This window comes from Myotis daubentonii, chromosome 8, assembly GCF_963259705.1.
Source record: "Myotis daubentonii chromosome 8, mMyoDau2.1, whole genome shotgun sequence".
Classification (NCBI taxonomy): Eukaryota; Metazoa; Chordata; class Mammalia; order Chiroptera; family Vespertilionidae; genus Myotis; species Myotis daubentonii.
The window spans coordinates 5,419,261-5,433,768 of NC_081847.1; the positions used below are offsets into that span (position 1 = coordinate 5,419,261).

The following is a 14,508-nucleotide window of genomic DNA, read 5'->3' on the forward strand; positions in this document are numbered from 1 at the left end:
CTATAAATAGGGCTAGTGCTGGTGTTATAGTTAGGTCTAGGGCTAGGTTTAGGGTTTGGTTTAGGGTTAAAGTTGGAATTGTGGGTAGGGCGTTGGCTAGGGTTAGGTTTATGTTTAGGGTTAAGGTAATGGCTACGTTTACTGTTATGGTTAGTGTTAAGATTAGGGCTAGGTCTAGGATTAGGATTAAGATTAGGGTTGGAGTTAGTTTTAGGAGTATGGCTAGGGTTAGGGTTGGGGTTAGCGACTGGGTCCTTGGATGCACATTAGAATCACCTGGAGAGTCAGGGTTAGGGTTAGGGCTACGGCTTGGATTAGGGTTTAGGTTAGGTTAGGTTTAGTGTTACGGCTAAGGCTAGGGCTAGAGTTAGGGTTAGGATTTAGGGTTGGGTTAGGTTTAGCATTAAACTGGGGTTAGGGTTATGGCTAAGTTTAGGGTTAGGGTTAAGTTAGGGCTGGTGTTATGGTTAAGATTTGAGCTAGGGCTAGGGTTAGAATTAGGGTTATGTTTAAGGCTAGGGATAGGGTTAGGGTTAGGGTTAGGTTTTGGTTTAGGGTTGGGCTAGGGCTATGATTAAGGTTAGGGTTTGGTTTAGGTTAGTGTTAGAGTTAGGGCTATATCTAGGGCTAGCATTTGGGTTATGTTTTAGGATTAGGTAATTATTAGGGTTAGGGTTAAAATTAGAGTTTTGGTGAAGTGTAGTGCTAGGCTTAGGGTTAGGTTTTAGGGTTTGAGTAGGCTAAAAATTGTGGTTAGGACTAGGGCTAGGGCTAGGGTTTGGGTTAGGGTTAGGATTAGATTAGTCTTGGAGTCAGGACTATGGCTAAGGTTAGGTTTAGTGTTGTGTTAGAATTAGGTTTAGGGTAAGGGGTGTTGCGAGAGCTAGGTCTAGGGTTAGGGCTAGTATTAGGTTTAGGTCTACTGTTAGAGTTAGTGTTAGGGTTAGGGTTAGGATTAGGCTCAAAATTAGGGCTAGGGCTAGAGTAATTTTACCTTTAGGGTTAGGGTTAGGTCTAGGGTTATGGTTAAGGTTAAGGTTAATATTAGGGATAGGGTGAGTGCTAGGGTTATGGTTAGTGTTATTGTTAGGGCAGGGCTGGGGCTAGGGCTAGGGGTAGGTTTGGAGTTAGCACTAGGACTAGGGCTAGGGTTAGTGTTAGTTTTAAGATTATGGCTAGCGCTAGGATTAACATTAGGGTTAGGTTAAAGGTTAGGGCTATGGCTAGGATTAAGATTGGGGTTAGCCTCTTGGTCCTTGGATGTATTAGAATAACCTGGAGAGTTAGTGTTATGGTTACGGTTGGGGCTAGGGATAGGGATAGGAATAAGGTTAGGGTTAGGGTTTGGGCTAGGTTTGTTGTTAGGATTAGGGTCAAGATTAGGGCTGGGGTTCATGTTATGTTTAGGGCTATGGTTAGGGTTAAGGTTACGTCTATGGTTATGGTTGTAAGAAATATGCCTCTGATTTATCTTCATAGAAAAGAAACAGCATGTGACCAGGTGGCTGCTGAATTTCCCCAGAGCAAACACAGTGTGGAGGGGGAATATAGGGTGAGAGCTGTACCATGGCTGATAGCACATGTCCTAGGAAGACTCCCCTTGACAAAGGGAGGTGGAGGTATCTAGAGAAGGTGCCATCCTGTTTTTTTTAAAATAGCCCAATGGGAGACAGCAAGACCTAGGCGACCTATTAGGAAATAGATGATGGAATAGTACTCAGCCAATGAGGAACTGGAGGAGGGTCTAAATAAGTAGGCTATGTTCCTTGCCGTGTGTCTGATCCTGTAAAATGGGTGCCTGCTCTCAAGAGTGTCATTAAAAGTCTCATTTTCGCCATGCTTCTGTTTCCTAGTCCATCAGTTGGAATTTGGACAGGTAAGCCATTTCTCACATGTTTAGGGTTAAGGTTAAGATTAGTGCTAGGGTAAGGGTTAGGGTTATTTTTATAGTTAGGTTGAGGGCTAAGGGTAGGGTAGGGTTAGGTTTGGGGTTAGGGCTAGGGCTAGGATTAGATTTTGTGTTAGTTTTAAGATTAGGATTAGGATTAAGATTAGGATTAGGTTTAAGGTTTGGGCTATGGCTAGGGTTAGGGTTGGATTAATGTCTGGGTTTTCAGATGCATATTTGAATCATCTGGAGAGTTTGGGTTATTGTTACGGTTGGGGCTAGGGTTAGGGTTAAGGTTAAGGTTAGGGCTAGGGCTAGGGTTAAGTTTATGGGTTGGGTTAGGCTTAGGGTTAGTGCTGGAGTGTTATCCTGCACCTACTAAGGTTCAGAAATCTGGAGAAGGGGCTGCGAGTAAATTAAATAAACTAGATATGAAGTATAAATTTGGAAAGCATTTTGGGATGGGGGGCAGGGAAGGCTTAGCTTTAGTAACTAAGTTCCCTGAATCTCCGTACCTAGGGCTTTTTTTTCCACACATTTTGCTCTAGAGCAAAGCAGATATACATATCAAAGGTAATTTGGTATCAGGTTGAGGGAGCTGCCTTCAGCTGTCTGGCAGCAGGCAATATTATATGCAGATTTTCAGCCCTGCTGAAAGAGTCCATTCAACCTTTTGAGGACTTCTCGCATTTATTATGACCCTCCTGGAATTAGCTTGTAGCATATCCCCCTTCTTTGATTTAATAAATCTAACAAGAATGTATGTAATTTGCAGAGTTCAGGTCCTTTTAACATTTTTAAATTCAATGGAAAAGATAGAGCTCATTTATATCCTGTAAATTGCTGCCAGGCATCAAAGGAATCATTCTGTGGTAAGCTCCTCTCTGGGCCAACAGTTCCTCGAGTCCGCTTCCCAATCACTGTCTCCTGTGACATGCCAGCAATGATATTCTAGTCCTGGATGGTGGACAAATGGTGGCAATGTAGGTCCGACCCTCTTTGGCTTTGTCAAGGGCAACCTGCAGTGACACACAGCTGCTGACTGCTAGCATGGCAAGGCGTCTTCACCATCCTCCATCTCTGGACTGTTTCTCCCTTGTCTCCTCAGCGTGTTGCTTGGGGCCACCCCCATCTGTGGCTGGAGTAGTCTGGTCAGTTCCTCTCTCGGATCCATTGTTGCAGGAATCCATACGGGCTTGGACGAGTTTTCTGGAAATATACAAGCATATTCTCGACCAAAGGTTAATAAAGGAATCTTTCTATAAACTGGACTCAGGATCTTTTCATTTTTCCCAAACCATTTTCCTTTGGCTTATTCTGATACCATGTGTGTTTTCCCATCAGCATTACAAGTGAAAAATGATTTTAAAGTAAAAAATTTAATTAAGGCTTGATGTAATTTACTTACAGGATATTTCTCCACTATCCCCTCTTTTTTGTTTTAAATATTATTAAGAGGCTTTGGAAATTTTGCAATGCAGTCTTGATAGCTTTTAATTTAATTCTTTGCACAGAAGTATGACTGGTCTGGATTCATTGAATGGTAAACAGTTTTACTATGAGATGAACCATCAGTAAAAATTAGTTAATGCTCCAGGAATAGTTTCCTGCCCAGTACAACTAAGTCCCCATGATTATTCACTTATTTCAATTTTCCAATTTAAATCGGTCTGAAATAAGTCTTATTTTCTAACTTAATTTGTCCTTGGCAGTTGACAGTAAATGACACTAATTGAATTTCTGCTACGAGTCTTTGAGTATATCCACATAAGATTTGTTTAGGGAGGCAAAAACACAAAGTACTTATTTTTCTTTTTGAAACCTAACACATTGATTTTTAATTAGTTTTCCAGACATTTGAAGGAAATGTTGTAATGTACCCCGTGAATCACACAAGGACGCCTCAAGAAGTCGAATTAAGGAGTCACATTTATTGCAAATCCGGCCTACAAGGGGGAATTTCTCTCTCCCAAATCTCGCAGTGCCCTCCCCAGCCCACCACCAGACTTATATAGGCAAAGATCACAAAGGTATTGATTACATCCCAGGGTTTGGAATGAGGAACCTGATTTGCAAAAAGCAGTTTACAGAAGCAGACTTAAGCATGTTACCTAAATTATAGTTTTGGGTCTCCGGATCACTGAGTTGACAGAAACACATTAATTATCTAGAGCCCTCAGGTCTTGGGACCACTGAGTTGACAGGGACACATTATCTGGAGCCCTTGAGGCAATTTAGGATAATTGTGCTGTCCTGGTTCCCAGATACAGAGGAATGTGCTTCCTAAAACCAGTATGACTGTAACCAATGGGGTATTCACATTACAATCAATAAGGCATTCAATCGAATGGGATGATTTATATAATTCAGAAAATCAAAGTAACTTTTCTATTGTTAAACAAAGCAAGTAAGTACAGAAGCCAAACAGCAGGGTTAAAGTTAAACTACAGTTTCTACCTGGGATGATTGCTACCAGACTTCAGAAACCTCTCTTTATTTCCTTCCAGAGTAATTTCTAGGCTACCTTTAGTAAGTTTCTTTTTCTTTCCTTTTTTACACCAAGCAACCTACATGGCTGCTTTCCAGATGCTGGCTAATACTGCTGCCTACATTTTAAGTGACTCACTTATGTTCCTGGTGACTTAATTTATGATCAGATTTAATGCTTGAATAATAACCTTCAGTTTACTCTGTAAATATTAGCAGAAGATATTTCAAAATTTTAAAATTTCTCCTTTTTATTAAGCTTAAAATTTACTTTTAAACAGTATTCTTTTTGGCAGTGCTCATTTGCATAACAGAGGAATTATGGGAGGTCTCAGTAACTTTCTTTACTAGAATCAATTGCTTAACATTCTGGCTTCTCATATAACTGACATTATATGAGATCTTGATTATATTTTAAAAAGCTAATTTATTAAGTAATTAAAATAGGTATCTTTATTGAAAAAGCAAACTTAGATATTTGACCTATGAAGTATAAATGACGTCCCATCCCCCCAGCCTATTTGAAGTGGAGGCTGCTTGGGGTTTTTGTCTTTAAAATTCTGTTGCTTTTGATTTTTAAAATTCCGCTACTGAAGAAATATTGCCCTCCCTTAGAGGTTAAACCTTGATAACATTTAAAATATATGTGTATAAATAAAATATATTTATTAATTTTTATTTGATAAAGCTTTCCACGTGATTTCAAGTATATTAGATTGGCCTAATTTAGTTTAAAAATATTTCTTTTAAGAAGAGAGAACAGCCGAAACCGGTTTGGCTCAGTGGATAGAGGGTCGGCCTGCGGACTGAAAGGTCCCAGGTTCGATTCCGGACAAGGGCATGTACTTGGGTTGCGGGCATATCCCCAATAGGAGATGTGCAGGAGGCAGCTGATCGATGTTTCTCTCTCATCGATGTTTCTAACTATCTCTATCTCTCTCCCTTCCTCTCTGTAAAAAATCAATAAAATACATTTAAAAAAAAAAGAAGAGAGAACAAACCCTTTGAATCACTCCAGAGCCCATGGAATGCTTCAAACTCATTTCTTAGTTAAAGTCTTGAAATTTAACTTAGAAAGACCATCAAAAAATATATATATATATATATCCTAAAGATTATATTATATACTTTTTATAATTATCTTAAAATATATCAATTAAATTTAAGCTGGTTTTTTTGGTTGAGATCACAGAATTAATCCTCTTTTTTAATTAGACCATATAAAATATTATATCTTAGGTTGAAATTTTACCACACTTGGTAAATCAATATATTTTAAACTACTAATTTCTTGAGAGAAAATACAAGAATTATTTTCTCAAAAATAAATTTTTATACTTTATGCATTTTGTTATCACAACTATATAATTTCTCCTAACTTAATTTGAACTTTAAACTCTTAGAAGCCTTAAATTTTAGCTGGCAAGTTAAATACTTAGCATTTCTCAAATTAATAATAACTTCATGGGAGAACCAAGATGGCGGCATAGGTTAACGCTGGAGATTGCTGCCTCCAACAACCAATTCAAGGGTACACTTAAAAGACGGAACGGACATCATCCAGAACCACAGGAAGGCTGGCTGAGTGGAAATTCTACAACTAGGAGGAAAGAGAATATCATACCCAGACTCAGAGGAGGCGCAGTGCTGAAGTGAAATACTCAGGTGCGGAGTGCGCGCTGAGCGGGCTGGCGGCGGAGGGCACAGTTGTTGTTTTCAATCGGGAGGGAGTTTCAGACTCTGAGCTCCAGATCCGGGCGAGTCTCTAGGGACCCAGACTCAAACGGGAGAAGCGGGACTGTCTGGCTTCGGTCAGAACTTGAAGGCAGCTTTCTCTCCAAGGTTTGCAGCAGTTGCTGGAACTCTGTGAGGCAGAGCCCCTAAGGATGGAACTGAGAGCAGCCATAACTGCTCGCTCAGCCCGCCCTGTTTGATCCCGTGTGACCCGCCCTGCCCAAGCCCTGCACAGAGCCATTTGCCAGATAGCCTCAGGCAAAGGCTAGATTAGCACCTCCCCAGAGGACAGAAGTTTTCCCACTGCAGACACAGCTGACTCTCACAGCCAGTTGGCCTGGAAGTCAAATCCCCCCAGTATTAACTACAACAATCAAGGCTTAACTACAACAAGACTGCGCACAAAGACCACTAGGGGGTGCACCAAGAAAGCATAAAAAAAATGCGGAGACAAAGAAACAGGACAAAATTGTCAATAGAAGATACAGAGTTCAGAACCACACTTTTAAGGTCTCTCAAGAACTGTCTAGAAGCTGCCGATAAACTTAATGAGATCTACAAGAAATCTAATGAGACCCTCGATGTTATGATAAAGAATCAACTAGAAATTAAGCATACACTGACTGAAATAAAGAATACTATACAGACTCCCAACAGCAGACCAGAGGAGCGCAAGAATCAAGTCAAAGATTTGAAATGCAAAGAAGCAAAAAACACGCAACCAGAAAAGCAAAATGAAAAAAGAATCCGAAAATACGAAGATAGTGTAAGGAGCCTCTGGGACAGCTTCAAGCGTACCGACATCCAAATTATAGGGGTGCCAGAAGATGAGAGAGACCAAGATATTGAAAACCTCTTTGAAGAAATAATGACAGAAAACTTCCCCCACCTGATGAAAGAAATAGACTTACAGGTCCAGGAAGTGCAGAGAACCCCAAACAAAAGGAATCCAAAGAGGACCACACCAAGACACATCATCATTAAAATGCCAAAAGCAAAAGACAAAGAGAAAATCCTAAAAGCAGCAAGAGAAAGAAACTCAGTTACCTACAAGGGAATACCCATACGACTGTCAGCTGATTTCTCAACAGAAACTTTGCAGGCCAGAAGGGAGTGGCAAGAAATATTCAAAGTGATGAATACCAAGAATCTACAACCAAGATTACTTTATCCAGCAAAGCTATCATTCAGAACTGAAGGTCAGATAAAGAGCTTCACAGATAAGGAAAAGCTGAAGGAGTTCATCACCACCAAACCAGTATTATATGAGATGCTGAAAGGTATCCTTTAAGAAGAGGAAGAAGAAGAAAAAGGTAAAGATACAAATTATGAACAACAAACATGCATCTATCAACAAGTGAATCTAAGAATCAAGTGAACAAATAATCTGGTGATCATAATAGAATCAGGGACATAGAAAGGGAATGGACTGACTATTCTTGGTGGGGAAAGGGGTGTGGGAGATACGGGAAGAGACTGGACAAAAATCGTGCACCTATGGATGAGGACAGTGGGTGGGGAGTGAGGGCGGAGGGTGGGGCAGGAACTGGGAGGAGGGGAGTTATGAGGGGAAAAAAGAGGAACAAATGTAATTATCTGAACAATAAAGATTTAATTAAAAAAATTAAAAAAATAATAACTTCACATTTTAAAAAATACAAGACATATTTAATTAATAGATTTAATTCTGTCTTCCAGATTTTTCTTTTGAGGCAAACTCAGATTAACATTTCAGGGGGGCGGCGGAGCTGGGCTTCTTGGAGGTGGCGCCGGCCTGGCGGCTGCGCAGCCAGCAGTTCCCCAGCAAGGTCGGCGGCCGGCCGGCCGGCGTGGCTGGGCGAGGCCGGGCTGCCCGGGCCCGCGGAGCTGGCGTGCTGGCTGTGCGGCCGCCCGCTGGCCTTCGTGCTGCAGCTGTACGCGCCCCTGCCGGGCCGCGCTGATGCCTTCCACCGCGGACTGTTCCTCTTCTGCTGCTGGGCGCCGCCCTGCTGTGCGGGCCTTCGTGTTTTTAGAAATCAGCTACCCAGGAAAAATGACGTTTACTCCCATGAGCCGCCTTCTGAGGATCCTCCCCCGGAGACGGGAGAGTCCGTGCGCCTCCAGCTCCAGTCCGGGGCTCAGCTCTGCAGGGTGTGCGGCTGTCTAGGCCCCAAGACGTGCTCGCGATGTCGCCAGGCGCATTACTGCAGTAAGGATCACCAGGCTGTGGACTGGAGATGCGGGCATAAGCAGGCGTGTAGACAGGCAGGTGAAGCACCTGCAGAAGAATTGGAATCCATGGCAAAACATGAATCCAGGGAAGATAAGATTTTCCAGGAGTTTAAAAATAAAATAGCCCTGGAACCAGAACAGATTCTCAGGTATGGCAGAGGGCTTGCCCCCATCTGGATCTCTGGTGAAAATGTCCCCCAAGAGGAGGACATTCCAGACTGCCCCTGTGGAGCCAAGAGAATATTTGAATTCCAGGTCATGCCTCAGCTGCTCAACTACCTAAAGGCCGACAGGCTGGGCAAGAGTGTTGATTGGGGTGTCCTGGCCGTCTACACCTGTGCTGAGAGCTGCAGCCTGGGCACTGGCTACACAGAAGAATTTGTTTGGAAGCAAGATGTAACTGATACACCTTAAAGAGAACCTCAAATAGCCTTAAAAGTGCTCATAACCTCTTAGACCTTGCAATTCCATTTTTAGGATGTTATCCTAACGGAATAATTGTACCAGAGAGAGGGGCAATTTAGGCCTTATTTACAATCTATAATAACAAAAGTGTAATATGCTAATTAGACTGACCAGACAGCTGAACTACCTTCCAGATGTCCTTCTGGACAAAACCATGGGGGCTGAGCCAGTTTGGGGCGATCAGGCAAGCAGGCAGACAGGCTAACATTTAGGAGCCAGCGGTCCTGGATTGGGAGACGGATGTCCAACTGCTGGTTTAGGCCCGATCCTGCGGGGTTGGGCCTAAACTGGCAGTTGGACATCCCCCGAAGGGTCCCAGATTGCGAGAGGGTGCAGGCCGGGCTGAGAGACCACCCTCCCCCCCTCCCCCCCCCCCCGTACAAATTTCATGCACTGGGCCTCTAGTGTCTAAATATTAGTGAAACAAAATGCCCAGTAACAGGGAATTACATATATTTTGGTGTATCTATGCAGTTTTTGATGCAGACCTGTATGCACATGCAGTACAGTACAGATCTGAACACACACCAAGATACCATTACAGGTGGTATTCCTAGTATGATCACATATTTTTTAAATATTTGTACATCTGTGTCTTTATTTTCTAAGTGTTTGATTTCATGTGTTTCACATGTGTGTGGACCTGTGATGGAATAAAACTTAAAAAGAAAGAAAAAAAAACATTTCAGCACTCTGTCATTTCAAAATACCCAGATATTCAACAAGTTTTTTATTATTAAATTCAGTAAACTCCAAAGTTTTAAGTTGCCAATTACTTTGGGAAACTGTTTCAGGCTGGCAAAACAGGTCTATTGACTTAGCCTGGTCTATTTAAATGTGAAATCACCACATTCTTTCTGCTGGGGGAAGGGCAACCAGCCCCTTCCTCCAACAAGGAGTGAAGCCGGTTTCCCCCAGGCTACTGGACCCCCATTACCTATAATTATCACTGAAAAGCTCCACCACAAATCCGTCATATTATTTACATCCATGTTTCAACAATTGGGATTTTAAAGCCAGTTATTATTATCCGAGGTATTTTCTTTGGCAAATTCTGTAACAGAGATAATTTACTGACTTTTTAGTGGCCTTAATGTTCACTTTGGAATGCGGTCCATTATTATTCAAAAACTGCCTTTTATTATGGAAACACTAATCTTGTTGCTTAGAACCAGCCTGTATCTTTCTTTTGGGTCATTTCTGCCATCTTTATTTTGAGAAAAAACAGTCTTGGGTGCTGGGGGCTAATTCCAGGAGGTCATAAATGCAAGAAATTCATCAAAAGGTTGGTGAACCTTGAGGCGTCACCAGGGCTGAAGATACATATTATTGCCTGCTACCAGACAGCTGAGGGCATTTCCCCAAACCTGAAAAGCTACACGTTATTGCCTGCTGCTGGCCAAACAGCTGAACAGCCGAAGGCAGTTCCCCCAACCTGATACTTTACTGCTTACCAAACTTTACCTTTGATATGTGTGTTTGCTTTGCTTTAGGGCAAAAATGTGTGAATAAAAAGCCCTGGGTCTGGAGATTCAGAGAGAGAGAACAGTTACTAAAGCTAAGCTTCATCTGGCTCCCCCATATATTCCAAATTTATATTTTCATGTCTAGTCTCTTTATTGATTAACTTGCAGATTCCTTAACCCTTCTAGATGCAGGATAACACCCCGGCACTTGGGTTTTTCTATATCATCCGTAAAGAGAGTTAAATTTAGCCCAAAACTATCTGAAATCTGAAATCAGATGGTGTGCGCATTTGTCTTAAGCCAGCTTCCTCTCTTTATGAGTACAGAAATCCGAGATGCATTCCTGAATTCCGTAAAACTTTTAAATGGTGAACTGGGAAAGAAAAATCATGACGAAGATGAGACTTTTTAAAATAGCACTCTCAGGAGTGGGGGTCCATTTTACAGGATCACCACGTGTCTCCCTTCCACCACATCTTGTTTCCTCTGGGGAAATTCAGTAAGTGGTCTGGCCGTGCTTCTTTTCTTACTAAATCAAAGGCATGCTTAATAAAAAATGACAGAACAACAAGACTAAATCAAAGTTTGTTTCCTGAATCGTTTTCTATTCCACCCTCCATGGTATTGACTAGCTTTTAAAGTTATTTTTGCTAAAATCTGCCTGTCCCAAGGTGTCCTATGGTAATTTTTAAACAAAGCATTAGAGAGTTCCTCGGTGAGAAGATTAACAGCTCCACCCTCTGTTGCTGCTCTTGACACCAAAGGCAGAGGATTTGGTGAGGCCTTAAGTATTACAGATTTTTGATCCCCAATACCAACTGGGCATTTTGCAATTTGAACAAGAACCCAAATAGTTACAGTTGACAACGGCACTCTTTTTCTTTGAGCCTGATTTAAGAAAGTACCTTTTGACATTTTAACTTCTTTATGAAAGGGCGAGGGCTATGCCCTCCATCTTGCCCCGTACCCTCCATGTTGGGGCAGCTGCCATGTGCTCAGGAGAGTACCTTCTTCCCGGAAGCCCAGGCCCCTGCTGGCCATGCCCGGGATTTCTTTAAACTAACCAATGACAATCAAGGGACGTGCGCGCCATAGAGATGACCACATCCTGTGTAAGAAGACCCGACTGGCGCCTGGCCAATCGGCAGGGCCCACAGTCAGCTCCCCTCCCCTCACTCCACCCCCTATTAAAACCCTGTTTCTCCCACGGCGGTGGCACTCTGCTTCCGGTCGCAGCGTCAGCCAGGAGGGGGAGTCAAGCTAGCTCAATGAAGGACCCTCTGCTTTTGCATCGGACTGGCTGGCTCCCTGGTGTGGTTTTCTTGGGGATCTTGAAATCTGGGCACAACACTTTATCCTTGAGCAAGGAAGCTAAAAATTTACAATATTTTTGCCTTTCAACTGAATTCTTCCCCATAATAGTCTGACTTAAAACAAAAGACTTTCCTGCCCACTCTGGTTCTCGAACTCCAAAGCTTGTTATGAGCTTTACACACAGTGACCCTTCCTTTACCGGCGATTAACTTCTTTTCTTTGCTCAGGCGAAATCTTCTTCTCCAGACATCCTTGTCTCGGGAACCATTAATGCCAGGGTGTTATCCTGCAACTACTAGGGTTCAGAAATCTGGAGAAGGGGCTGCAAGTAAATTAAATAAACTAGATATGAAATATAAATTTGGAAGGCACTGGGGGTGGGGGTGGGGGGTGTGTTGGGAAGGCTTACCTTTAGTAACTAAGTTCCCTGAATCTCTGTACCCAGGGCTTTTTATTCACACATTTTGCCCTAGAGCAGTGATGGCGAACCTATGAGTTAGAACTCATTTTTTTTGGTTGACTTTTCTTTGTTAAATGGCATTTAAATATATAAAATAAATATCAAAAATATAAGTCTTTGTTTTACTATGGTTGCAAATATAAAAAAATTTCTATATGTGACACGGCACCAGAGTTAAGTTAGGGTTTTTCAAAATGCTGACACGCCGAGCTCAAAAGGTTAGCCATCACTGCCCTAGAGCAAAGCAGATATACATATCAAAGGTAAGTTTTGGTATCAGGTTAGGGAACTGCCTTCAGCTGTCTGGCAGCAGGCAATATGTGCAGATTTTCATCCCTGCTGAAAGAGTCCATTCAACTTTTTGAGGACTTCTTGCATTTATTATGACCCTGCTAGAATTAGCTTCCAGCAGGTTGGGTCTAGGGATACATTTACAGGTAGGGTTAGTGTTAAGATTAGGGCTAGATCTAGGATTAGAATTAAGATTAGGGTTGGGGTTAGGGTTAGGGCTACTCCTAGGTTTAGGGCTATGTCTAGGGTTAGGTTTGGGATAGGCCAAGGGCTAAGATTAGGGCTAGGGTTCGGGTTAAAATTATTCCTAGAGCTAGAGCTTGAATTAGGTTTGGGTTAGAGCTAGGGTTAGGGTTAGAGTTAGTGCTAGGGCTATGGTTAGAGTTAGGGTTAGTGTTAAAATTGGGACTAGTGCTAAAGTTATGATTAGGGTTAGGGGTAGGGTTAAGGCTAAGGCTATGATTAGGTTTAGGTTTAGCGTCTGGGTCCTTGGATGCACATTGGAATCATGTGGATAGTTAAGGTAAAGGTTAGGGCTAGGGCTATGGTTAGAGTTAGGTCTGGGGCTAGGGTTAATTTTAGGGCTAGGTTTAGGGATTGTGTTAGGGATTGGTATAGGGGTAGGGCTAGTATTAGCTTTAGGTTTAGGTTAGGGTTAGGGATAGGGTTAGAGTCTGGATCCTTGGCTGCAGTTTGGAATCACCTGGAGAGTTAGGGTTAGGATTAGGCTTCTGTTAGTGTTAGTTTAGGGCTGGGGTTAGCATTAGGGCTAAGGGTAAGGTTAGGTTTAGGGTCAGTGTTAATGACATGGTTACATTTAGGGTTAGGTAAAGGTTTGGGTTAGGGTTATGTTTAGGATTAGGGTTAGTGTTATGGTTAGAGCTAGGGCTATGGTTAGGGTTAGGGTTATTTTTAGGGTTAGGTTAAAATTATGGGTAGGGTTAAGGTTAGGGATAGCACTACATTTAGGGTAGGTTTAAGATAAGACTGGGGCTAGGGTTAGGGGGTTTAAGATAAGACTGGGGCTAGGGTTAGGGTTGGGGGTAAGGCTAGGGTTATGGCTAGATTTATCATCTGGGTCTTTGGATGCACATTCGAATCACCTGGAGAGATATAGTAATGGATAGGGTTAAGTGTAATGTTAGGGTTAGGTTTAGTTTAAGGTTAGTTTTAGGGCTACAGCTAGGGCTATGGTTAAGGTTAGGTTTTAGGGTTGTCTAAGATTTATGTAGAGCTGTGGTTAGGGTTAGGGTTAGTGGTATGGTTAGGGTTAGGATTAGGGTTAGGGTTAGATTAGGTCTATGCCTAGGGTTAGGATTAGGGTTAAGGTTAAGATTAGGTCTATACCTATGGTTAGGGTTAGGGTTAGGTTTAAGATTAGGGCTTGGGCTAGGGTTAGGGATAAGTTTAGGAGTAGGGCTAGGGTTAGGGTTAGGTTTTGAATTTGGGATAGAGCTTGGTCTAGGTTTGGTAGGGAGTTGGTTAGGGGTAGGGGTAGGGTTAGGGTTAGCACCTCGGTGCCTGGGTGCACAGTGTAATCACGTGAATAGTTAGTGAAAGGTTAGGCCTAGGGTTAGGGCTAGGATTAGGGTAAAATTTAGGTTTAGGTGTAGTGTTAGGGTTAAGGTTAAGATTAGTGCTAATTTTAGGGTTAGGGTTAGGGTTAGGGTTAGGGTTAGGGCTAGTACTACATTTAGGGTTAGGTTTAGGTTTAGCGTCTGGGTCCTTGGATGCACATCGGAATCACCTAGATATTTAGGGTAAGGGTTAGGGCTAGGGATACGGTTAGGGATTAGTCTGGAGCTAACTTATGTTTAGGGCTAGGGTTAGGGATAGTGTTATGGATAGGTTTAGGGTTAGAGCTATGGCTAGGGTTAATATTAGGGTTAGGGTTAGGGTTAGCATCTGGGTCCTTGGCTGCAATTACCTGGAGAGTTAGAGTTAGAGTTAGGATTAGACTTAGGCCTAGGGTCAGCATTAGCTTTAGGTTTAGGTTTGGGATAGTTTTAGGGCTTGGTTTGGTACATTTTATGGCTAGGATTAAGGTTAGGGTTAGTGTTATAGTTAGGGCTAGGGTTAGGGTTACGGTTAGGGTCAGGGTAAGGGCTAGGGCTACCTTTAAGGTTAGGGTTACTGTTATGATTAGGGCTAGGGCTAGGGCAAGTGTTATGTTATGGATTATCCTCTGTGTC

At 42.5% G+C, this 14,508-nt stretch overlaps 1 pseudogene; it reads left to right on the plus strand.

Moving 5' to 3' along the window:
* LOC132239104 (programmed cell death protein 2-like) overlaps positions 1–9,460 on the plus strand; it is a 72,398-nt pseudogene extending 62,938 nt beyond the window's left edge.
* Positions 9,461–14,508: the final 5,048 nt, after the last annotated feature.